The sequence below is a fragment of the Melozone crissalis genome, unplaced genomic scaffold, assembly GCF_028551555.1.
Source record: "Melozone crissalis strain CALT ecotype California unplaced genomic scaffold, PUWL_Pcris_2 ptg000077l_1, whole genome shotgun sequence".
Taxonomy (NCBI): Eukaryota; Metazoa; Chordata; class Aves; order Passeriformes; family Passerellidae; genus Melozone; species Melozone crissalis.
In genome coordinates, this window is record NW_026535854.1 from 2,417,184 (window position 1) to 2,428,455 (window position 11,272).

Genomic DNA, 11,272 nt, shown 5'->3' on the forward strand with positions numbered 1-11,272 from the left:
CTCTCCTGCTCACACTGCAACTTCAGAAAAATTTGGATTTTATTGCTTGGGGTCTGTTTAGGTTTTGGTTGTTTCGTGTTCATTGTTTTCTCCTACGTGCAGATCTTCAGGGCCGTGCTGAGGATCCCCTCTGAGCAGGGACGGCACAAAGCCTTTTCCACCTGCCTCCCTCACCTGGCTGTGGTCTCCCTCTTTTTCAGCACAGGCACATTTTCCTACCTGAAGCTCTCCTCCATCTCCTCTCCATGTCTGGATCTGGCCCTGCCAGTTCTGTACTCGGTGGTGCCTCCAGTCCTGAATCCCCTCATTTACAGCCTGAGGAACCAGGAGCTCAAAGCTGAAGTGCGCAAAATGATGACTGGACCATTTCAGAAACGTTAAACTGCGGGCCAGTTTCAGTAAAGTTCATATAGCAAAAGTCATCTTTAATAGTTCTTGGTTCGATTGTTATTTTTGCCTTTGCTTTAGATTTCAATGATGTTCATAAAGCAAGGTCATTGCATCTACCCTTTATCATTTTCTTTGTCTCCACCTTTTCTGTGGCCCCAGACTGTGTCAATGAGGAGTTGTGCTCTCTAGAGGCTTTAAATAAAATAAAGGATCTCCAAGGAAAGTTTTCACCACAGATGCCCCTTTTGTTCTTTCTCTGGAGCTGCAGCAGCAATGTCTGTGTGCACAGCTGGGGCAGATCAGGGCTGGCCCAGCAGCTGTGCCCAGCACCAGCAGCACTTGGTGTTGCCAGTGCTGCTGCCGTGGCCCTGCCCCACTGCCCTGGTGGCCCTGGTGTTGCTGCAGGGCCTGAGTGCTCTCGGGGCCGGGCACAGCCTTGGGGGTGGCAGTGCCGGGGCTGCAGCAGGGACAGGCCATGGGCACTGCTGGGGCAGCGCTGACGCCTCAGCCCAGGCCCTGGGGGCTCCAGGCTCCTTGCCCAGGCACTCTCAAGAGCACGCCCAGGCCAATGCTGAGCACAGAAAACCCTCTGAACAGCCCCAGGCTGGCCGTGGGCAGGCTGGGGGCAAACAGCATGGCTGGGGCTCTGCAAGGGCCCTGGGGCAGACGGGAAGGAGCAGCAGAGCAGGGGCTGGTCCACCCCCAGTGCGCTGCACAGCCCAGGGCAGCGTCCCAGAGCGTCCTCATGGAGCTGCCAACAACATCCCCCCTCTGCAACCCTGGCCTCTCCCCCAGCTCACACAGGTGCCCCATCCTTGTATGCACAGACACGGCAGCACTGGCTCAGGAACCCCTGTTTGCATGCACAAAGCAGGGGGAGCACCCCCATGCTGTTGCTGTGGGGACATGAACCTGAGGGAACATAAATGCCATCAGCCCCTGGGGCCAGCAAGGGCTGGGGGACACCAGGGAAACCACTCAGGTTTATTGGGACAAACCTTTGCGTTCACCAATTCTAACCTGCACCCTAACAGCAGGTTGTCTGACCTGAGCTTCCTCCAGATTATATAACTGCAGCTCTCTCATGTCCTTTCATCCAGACTTCTGCTCCAAATCCATCACCAGCCTCGTTGCCTTTCTCTGGACATGCTCCAGACCCTCCATGGCCTTCCTAAATTGGGGGCCCAGAACTAGACACAGCACTCGAGGTGCTGCCCAACCAGTGCCCAGCACAGGGCAAGAATCCCTGCCCTGCTCCTGCTGGCCACACCATTCCTGATCCAGCCCAGGAGCCATTGGCCTTCTTGCCCACCTGGGCACACTGCTGGCTCATGTCCAGCCTGCTGTCCATCAGTCCCTGCAGGTCCCTTTCTGCCTGGCTGCTGCCCAGCCACTCTGTCCCCAGCCTGTAGCACTGCAGGGGTTGTTGTGGCCAAAGTGCAGGACCTGGAACTTGGTCTTGTTCAACCTCACCTTGTTGGGTTTGATCCCTGGATCCAGCCTGTCCAGGTCCCTCTGCAGAGCCCTCCTGCCCTCCAGCAGATCCACACTCACACCCACCTTGGTATCATCTGCAGATTTGCTGATGCTGGACTCAGTCCCCTCATGCAGATCATCAGTGCAGACATTGAAACCTAGGCTGGCTGGCTCTGACCCCTCGGCCATCCTGTGGGCGCCCTGTGATGGCACTCAAGGTGATCTGTTCCACAACCTTGCTGGGCACCCAGGTCAGGCTGACAGGCCTGGAGTTCCCCAGCTCCTCCTTCCAGCCCTTCTTGGGGATGGGCTCACACTGGCACCTCCAGTCCTCTGGGCCCTCCCTGCTGAGCCAGCACTGATGGTAAATGATGGAGAGCAGCTTGGGAGCTCATCCATAGCTCCCTCATCCCCTTGGGATGGATCCCATCTGCTCCCAGAGACACCTGTGAACATCTGAGTGGCTCAGCAGGTCCCCAGCTGCTTCCTCCTGGATTACAGGGGGCTGTTCTGCTCCCTGTGCCCATCCACCAGCTCAGGAGAACACTTGTCATGAGGAAAACTTGACTTATTCTGGAAAACTGAGGCTCATAAGGGGTTAAATACTTTAGCCTTTCCCTCATATTTGGTAACATATCTCCCCCAATAATGAATGGAGATTGTCCTTGTACCTCCTTTTGCCATTAATATATTTATAGAAACATTTTTGATATCCTTCACAGAAGTGGCCTGGTTTAGCCTTAAGCTTTCACCTCTCTAATTTTCTTTCTGCATGACGTAACAACATCCTTAAACATTTCCTGAGTTACCTGCCTCTCTGTCCAGAGGTGATGCACCTTCCTTTTTTTCCCCAAGTTCCTGCAAAAGGCCCCTCACATACACAACGTCAACAGTTGGCTAAAGAACGCTGCAGATGAGGAAGATACAAGAGTCTATAAATTAAAAGAAGGAAAGCAAGCTAGTAAATAAAAGTAGAAGAAGAGGCTGGGAAGGCTGACAAAAACTGGGACCCCTTTGACCACTTACTTCCTCCTACCCTTGCAGTACCTCAAATCCTTCCTCCAATTCCTCTTGCTGTGGACCCAATTCTTCCTCCTCTCCCAGCTCTCATTCCTTTACCACCTCCTCACCCAGTTATACCTCCAACACCTTCCCCTCTACCCTCTCCTTACTCTCTTTACCCTTCACTACTGTTCCCTTACCTCTGCCATCTCATGCACCCCTTATTCACCAGCAAGTTCCTGCTCTGCCTCCCCCACCACAAACGAGAAGCCAAACAACATCTCAGAATCTCATGCCCAAGAGTGCAGTTACCCAGTCAGCCTCCACAGCTGATGTTGAAACACCTGGTCCAAAGTGGCTGGCTCAGTCGGTGGAATATCAGACTTTAAGGCTGCATTTTGAAAAATTTGAAATTGTTAAAGATGTGTTAATGTGATTGTAGAAGTAAGATGTAATGACTGTGTTTTTTATATTCTTTAAGCTTTGTTTAGATGTGATAGATGTATAAGCAAGCACCGAATTCGAAAGAATTTTTTCACAGGTATACCTTGAATCAATTTATGTTTAATTGTATTTAAGTATAAAAATGCTGCAGCAAAAACATGAGAAAGGTTATTCTAGCCTAATATTTTAGAATCAGGCCTGTAAGTAAGTTATAGTAAATGCTATATATTATTTCTATAGTAATTTTTATCTGTTATTAAGTAGTTTAAGTTATCAATTAAGTGCCGTTAAATGTTAAGTGTTATTAAGTATAGATTTAAGTTGTGTAGGAAGTTCTGTTGAAATTAATTTCTGTTGAGTTTGGGTGTTATCAAGTCTAAGTTAAGTTAGATTCTGTTAAGTTTGAATTAGATTTAAGTGATTTTACATGTTTTGCAAATAAGTCTGCTATAATTAGTCTCGTTAGACTTCCCAGAGGATGAATGAGTAACTGAAATTAACTTTATTTTAATAATTCCGTTTAGTATATTTATTTTAGGCATATTTTCCTCAAAGCAGGTAATCCTTTAAATTACTTTCATATATTCTAAAATTCTTGGAGCATTAATTTATTGCTGCTTTCTAAGTCTGTATCTTCCAGAACACTTTTTTAAAAGTTATGAGTCTTCAAGTGACATCCTGTCTCCAATTGTAAAGGCTATTAATTCTCTGAATATGAATCAAATATTATTTCCTACTGGGAGCTGAAAGCTGGAAGCCATACTCATTTGTTAGGAAGATTTGTTAAAGTTTTGCTCCAAGTGTTTCCATTAGATAAAAATAGGTCTTACTATGGTATTTATTGTCTGTGTCACAGAACACATCAGTAAAAAGATAAAAATAGAAAAACCCTAAGCATCTTTTGTTTGCTGGGGTCCTATTTATTTACAAAAAAGATACTACAGTAAGTCCTACTCATTACTGGGAAATAGCTTTAGTTTCTCAGATCATGCTTTTACAGAAGTGTGTAAGTTAATTATCTAGTGATCTCTGTTTGTCAGTTTTAAAAATACGAGAATGACAAATGTTTGCCCTCTACTCTGTGCTGCTGTCTCTGTCCTACTTGCTAGTCTGCTGTATGACATCTTTCTGTCAGTTCTGTAAATTTTAAGTTAAATATTTTAAGTGCTTTAAATGCATACTACTTTTTCACCACTCCAAATTAACAAAGGACTGAGAATCGCCCAGCTGATGCCATTTGAGCCAAATGACTAAAGGATTACAGACTGAAAACTGACTTTGAACATTTCTGAGAAACCCTTGAAAAAAGGTGGATGTGAAATTCTCAAGGACAGAAAGGATCATTTTCAGGCTTGTTCGCCTCCTCTCCAGGTTCGCATGAATGAAAACAGCTAACAGCTTTCTTTTCTTAGTCCAATTACCACCTGTCGTGCAATGCCTGATAAGGCCGTAACACGCCGTTGCCGGACGACCAGGGAACTGATTGACATTATTGAATCATTATCATCTTTCCATATAAAAGGACCGGCAAAAGAGAACTGTCTTGAATGTCACAGCCCAAATTCTGCTGCTTGGGTTGCACTGTGTTGTGGGGGTTGTGATAATACTTTTTGGGTGGATCAGTTGTCACTTTTTCATTTATGGTGCAACGCCTGCAATTATAGACATACCTGGGAACATAATTGGGAGTGGGCACTACGGAATGAGACAGAGCTAAACACTACCTCAGCTTTAGACCTTTATGAATCTCATGAGCAGAAAATCTTGGCTTATTATCGGTGGGAGGTACAGTGTATTTTGAAAAGGGTTACAGCTCAAAGTGCATCATATATAGCCTCGATAAGGTGTGGAAAACTGGCGCCTTTAACACAACATTCTGTTGTAGATCCTATAAGAGGAGATCCCAATCAAGCATTAGATAATTGCATTAGAAGGTTGCAAAGGTGTGGTTTTCAGGTGTCAGGAACAGTAAGGTTAAAAACTGAGAAGAAAAAGAAGGTCAATACAAAAACAGAAAAATAAGGTTCACTTTTGTTATATTGCTTAGTATAGTAGTAGCTGAAGAATTAAAGGTAACACATTTTAGTCAACCTAGAGATAATGTACGGACAACACTTGCTAGACAGATTAATCAGTCATTGCTTTGTCTCAGCCTTGGAGGAGTTACAGCTTTGATTACTCTAATTTTCACAGGATGAATCAGCATAAACAGACATGGGCTACTCTGGATTCATCTCTAAGCCCGGAAATAGTGTCCAAACAGCTTTATAACCAGTGTAAAGGCTCTAGTATCATGACACCTAAGAAATTACCCACGGGAATATTTCTAATCTGTGGAGATAGAGCCTGGAATGGAATACCAGCCCAACCGCAGGGTGGACCTTGTTATTTAGGCAAGTTATCATTATTCCACTCTAACATATCTGTGCTGATGCAACTAAGTCATAAGACAAGCAGGCAAAGGCGCAGCTTACACAACTTAGACTGTGGTCAAATAGGAGATCGTTGCTTTGGAGTAAATTTAAACAAGTGATGGTTTCAGCTCTCTACCATGGGGTGCTGCAAGCAAAGCAATGACTTTAGCAAAACAAATAGGGTGTTGGGCTAAGGGTGAATTAAATAAGACATCACAGATATTAGATATGTTAACTGCAGATGTACAAAGTGTTAATCACGCTGTTTTACAAAATAGAGCTGCTATAGATTTTTACTGCTAGCACAAGGCCATGGGTGTGAAGAGTTTGAAGGAATCTGTTGCATGAACTTATCTGATCATTCTGTATCTATTCATGCTAAGTTAAAAGAGCTACAACTAGGGCTTAACAGCCTTAAGGAAGAAGAAGGATTGGGAATTGGTGAATGGCTTAAAAGCTTAGGATTGGGACCATGGTTAAGAAACTTTGTAATATATGCTATAGGGATATTAGGTGTACTTTTATTGCTTCTATTTATCTTACCTTGCTTCTGCAGTTGTATCCAAAAGATGGTTGGTAGGATGATAGAGAAAACCTGGCAAGCTAACCTCTTTTCTCTCAAAGAAAAAAACGGGGAAAATGTTGGAGAGTTTAGTTCAAGAATGGCTTAAAGAAAAAGGCCATGAGACATACAATTGAGAGAAAAGTAAAAGGAAAAAGTAAAGCAGTCCTAACGCAGTTCTCAGCCTTCTGATTTCTATAAAAAATTAGACTCTCTTTATAAACAATAAAGTTCTCGGACTGTCTTCCCATAACAAGCAGAACACCGTCTCTGGGAAAAGCTGGCAGCCTGGGAAGAGATGAAGAAGTTTTGGGAACTCTGGTTCTGTTTTTTGTCGGAGGAAGGAGACCCAGACACCAGTTGGTTCATCCAAGTCCAATTTATTGATCGAATACGGCGGGTTAAATATAGTTCTTAATAAGCTTCATACATATTGCAAAAGTTGAGCTCAGGATTGGTTAGTTACATATCAGCAACTACACCTACTTCTACATTCTTGTGCTTATTCTTCTGTTACATTCTGCAGATATTTAGGACTAATCTCACCTCCCTTTCCTCATGTTGCAGCAAGGTCATCCGGCATTCTTGCCTGTCAGCAGTCACTGAATCAGAGACTGCTGACCTCCCTCTTTCAGCTTAACCAGTGGCATTATGTCAGTATGGCCTTTCTCAGCTAACCAACTCTTAAGAAAATCCTCCACATTTCCCCCGTTTTCTTCTTGAGCAAGAAGACTAGTCTGCATTTTTGCTATCATACGACTGACCATGTTTTGAATGCAATTAAAGACACAAGGCAAAATAAGCAAAAACAGTAAAACTACACCCAGTAGTCCTATAGCATAGATCACAAGGTTCCTCAGCCATGGCCCAAGTCCTAAGTTTTTAAGCCATTCGTCAATTCCTAAACCTTCTTCTTCCTTAAGATTGTGAAGTCCTTGTTGCAATTCTTTTATCTTAGTGTGAATGGACACCGAATGATCAGACAGATTCATGCAAGACATTCCTTCAAACTCTCCACATTCATGCCCTTGTGCCAAGAGCAAAAAATCTACAGCAGCTCTATTTTGCAAAACAGCATGGTTAACACTCTGCACATCTGCGGTTAACATGTCTAGAATTTGGGATGTTTTGTTCAGCTCATTTTTTGCCCAGCACCCTAATTGCTTTGCTAAATTTATAGCCTTATTGGCAGATCCTCCTGGTAAAATAGTTGAAACTACTACTTGTCTGAATGTACCCCAAAACCTTGGATCTCCTATCTGGCTGCAGTCCAAGTCATGTATACTACGCCTTTTCCTGTTTGATGTTTGACTGAGCTGCATTAGCAAGGATACATTAGGGTGAAACAAGGACAATTTTCCCAAATAACAGGGTCCACCCTGTGGCTTAGCTGGTACACCATTCCACGCCCTGTCTCCACAAATTAGAAATATTCCTGTAGGTAACTTCATTGGTGCCGTGATGTTTGTGCCATTACATTGACTGTAATGCTGTGGAGAGAATTCACTCAAATTCAGGGATGAATCTAAGGTGGCCCATGTGTCTTTCGGTTGATTTAAATTCTGGGCATCCAAGGGTTTGAAACGAAACCATCCGCCAACTGTGGTGTTAGACATACTGGCATTTGCACTTCCAAAAAGATCTAATTCTTCAGGAGGAGAATGCAAGGAAGTGTTAAGTGATTGGATTAGTAAACATTGGCGATAGCCATCACTCTGACCTGCAGTATATCCTTGCTGTGCTGGCAATGTGATGTTTGACATGTTATGCATGCATAAGGTTCGATTACTTATTAAACTGCAAAATTCTCCAGGAGACCACACTGGAAGTCCTACCAAGCATGTTCGAAATGGATTAGTAACTCCTCCAAGACTAAGACAAAGCGATGATTGGTTAATCTGTTTAGCAAGTGTTACCCATAGATTTTCTCTTGGCTGACTGAAACGTGTTATACACTGATCTAATTCCAAATCAGCATCTTTGCTTACAGGTATAGCATCAGGTAGGTTTAAAAGCAAATCAGCTTTACAGCGAGCTGCTATGATGCGTGAGGATGTAGTAATTTCAAGCTCTCTAAGTGCTTGCTGCAACTTCCATCTAATATATGCTATAACCACTTGTTCTGCATTCTCAAAAAGCTCCAATCCTGCCCTTCCTGGCAGGCCAGTACTTTTTTCAAGAGCTCTAACCCAGACAAAATCTTGAATCCACTTCCCGAAACAAGGTCCACACCATAAATTTGCTATTGTCTTTTGTGAGTACCAATAAATCTTATTACAACCTGCACAAAGCAAAGCTATCCATGCATAGCACTTATCAGCATCCCTTTTACAAACATAACAAGGAAGTGTATATAGGAAAGGATCAGTATTAAAATTTGTCTGTGTGATCCAATCCAACCAGTTCAATGGTGGTGATTGCAAAGCCTCTTCAGCTTTCTTACTATATACAGCTACCAATTCAAGCTCCTTCTTTCATACAAAATGTATCTTATCTCATAATCGCTGTTCTTGTTCTTCAACACCTATAGCATGCCACGAAGCAGGGTCCCATGGAGCTACAGCATCCCATAAGGCAGGGTCCCATAGATGTGAAATTGCCCTAATCATAGAAAGCTAATTAGCAATCACTAATAGCCTTATTTAGATGAGGTCGTTCCCTATCTTACCTTCTTTTTCTTATCTGTTTTCAGTTTTGCTGCTCCTAACTTTACTGGTACTGTTACTTGCAAACTTAATTTTTGCAACTTTTCAATGCGGCAGTCTAGTGCTCTTTCAGGATTCCCTCTGAAGGGCCCTACAATCGAACGTTGCATTAAAGGTACTAATTTTCTACACCTTACAGAGACTATACGTGATTTACTTTGAACCTCAATTCTATTTACAACACATTGTACTTCCCATTGATAATAAGCAAGAATTTTCTGTTCAGGAGACTCATGTCTCCTTAATTCATCTTGCCAGTTTTTACCCCACATGTGCTCGTCCTCACAAGCATGACACCATAAATCCCATAATAATGATTGTTCTATCCAAAAAGTATTATCACAACCCCCAAAACATAGAGCAATCCAGGCAGCACAATGTGGATCATAACAGTCAAGGCAATGTTCCTTTGCTGGATTTGTTAAACAAAAAGTTGATAATGAGTCAATAAAACCAATCGGCTCCTGGGCCGTCCGATAGTGACGTGTCAGTGCTCTGTCCACCGCTTTCAAGTGTCCCTTCAACTATAACAGTAGTGATCGTAGGATTAGAAACAGTTTCTTCCCCAGTCGCTCCTTGTCCTCCTTTGTGAGGCGGTTCACTAGAGGCTGCATCAAAAACAGGTTTAGTCCACTTAGCAGGCACCCACAAGGGTCCTGTAGGTGAGGAAACACAAAGATATCCCCGACCCCAGTATAATACTTTTGCAGGTTTTTCCCATAATCCTGTAGTCGGGTTTTAATTTCCTGACCTGACCTCGGATGATGTTTAATTGCAGGAGGGGATATCGTCTTCCCCAAAAATACATAAATGATTGATCACATACAGAACCTTAGCTAAACATGATTGTGGGTCTGTTAAATCTTGATGCTTCTCAACATACTGCTTAAGGGTACCATTTGCTCTTTCCACTATTGCCTATCCAGTAGGAGAGTGTGGAATACCTGTCACATGCTTAACAGACCACTGATTCAAAAATTTCTGGACCCTAGCACTCACATAAGCTCGACCATTATCTGTTTTGATACTTCTTGGAACTCCCATGACAGCAAAGCAACTTAACAGGTGCCTGATAACATGTGTAGCTTTTTCTCCTGCCTGAGCCGTAGCCCATATGTAATGACTATATGTATCTATAGTGACATGCACACACTTAACTTTACCAAATCTAGGTACCTGTGTAACATCCATTTGCCATTTTTCATTTATTTCCAAACCTCGAGGATTAACTCCCATGCCTAAACCTATTCCCTCATTATGATAACTACATATTGGACATGCTCTAACAATGGCTTTAGCTTCTGATAAACTCAGCTCAAAATGTTTTGCAAGCCCTCTTGCATTTTGATGATATCTGCTATGTGCTTCTCTGGCCAATGTATGCTTATCAATAGGACAAGAGTTATCAATGGGTAAAGTAACCAATTTGTCTGCACGTTCATTCCCTTCTCCTAAACCTTCAGATCATTTATGGCTCCTAATATGAATCACAGAATACGCTGCACTTCTTTCTCGTAAAGCTTTCCTTAATTGTATCAATAGCTCATACAATCGTTTATTATTCACTTCCTTAATTGCTGCTTCCTCTATTCGTCTGGCTACTCCAGCAACATACATAGAGTCTGTGACCACATTTAAAGGCTCCTGTAAGTTGGACACTGCCCATACTACTGCTAACAATTCCAAAGTTTGTAAGCTATCTGCAGGGTCTGCTGTGAGAAGTTGATGCTTCCATTGTCCTTTTTCTTGCCAGGTGACAGCAGCACGCCTTGATTTCTTTCCTGCATCTGTAAAAGCTGTAATAGCTCCTGTATCCAATAATCCATAAAGGGTTATGCTTTGATGCCCATGGGTAATTTCCACTTTTTGTTTTGGTCTATTTTGTAAATCCACAGTTAAAAGTGTAACACCAGTAGAGCCAAAACCCTTTTCATCCCGCGTTTGTCCAGTAAATGATGGTATACCAGATGTCATTTGTGATAGTGGTATTAATTGTGCAATGCGTTGTCCTTTTGTTATTTTAATAGGAGGATAAAGGGTGTAAACCATGATTTGTATTTCCCCTGTATAATCCTCATCGATAACACCAGGTAATACAAATAATCCAAGCATAGTTATTGAAGAACGTCCTAATAACAATGCTCCACATCTTTATCCATTTAATAGAAGAGGACCCTTTACTCCAGTTTGTATCCTCTCAGGCCGGTTCGTCATTAGTGTGACGTCTACTGCTGCTGATAAATCCAAACCGAGGCTCCCTGCTGTTGCTGTTGCAGACA